This window comes from Aptenodytes forsteri, unplaced genomic scaffold (assembly GCF_000699145.1).
Source record: "Aptenodytes forsteri isolate BGI_AS27 unplaced genomic scaffold, ASM69914v1 Scaffold53, whole genome shotgun sequence".
Classification (NCBI taxonomy): Eukaryota; Metazoa; Chordata; class Aves; order Sphenisciformes; family Spheniscidae; genus Aptenodytes; species Aptenodytes forsteri.
In genome coordinates, this window is record NW_008795909.1 from 14,373,994 (window position 1) to 14,374,631 (window position 638).

Below are 638 nucleotides of genomic sequence, written 5' to 3' on the forward strand. Positions count from 1 at the left end.
CCCCCCGGCCGGGCTCCCGCTCCACACGCCGCCTCACCTGGTTCCCGCCCCTCAGCCCTCCCTCAGGCACCGCTGCCCGTCAGCCGCGCCGTCCCCGCCGCCGCTAGCCGTCCTCCCCCGCGGTCGCCACGTCCGTCCCGGCCGAGGCCCCGGCCCCTCAGGGCCGCGTAGCGTCCCGCGTACCTCGCCCGCCCTCAGCCCTTTCCCCTCCCGTCCAACTCGCGCTGCCCCACACGACAGGTACCGGTGTAACGCCCGGGACACCACCGAGACGTGAGCAGCTTTAGCGTCTCCCTCTCCACTTCGGCGACCGTGTCCCTCGCTATTGACAACTCAAGGCTTACCAGCCCGGTACGACCTTCCCCGTCCACCCCTGCCTGCGCCATTCCCCCACAGCGCCCTTGCGCTGTTCCCGCGCCGCCCGGCCCCGCGGGGGCTCCTCTCCTCACCCCGCGGGCTCCGCTCAGCCTCTGCCTTCACCTCCAGGGAAAACCCAGTAAGTTATTCCAACCTTGAGCGCTCCGCTTACCGCGCTAACCTGTTGAAATGCCGTCATTCTGACTCCAAGCTAACCCTGAGATTTTCAAAGTTTATCCAAGTAAATAATATGAATAAATTTGGCTTTGAAAAAAAATATT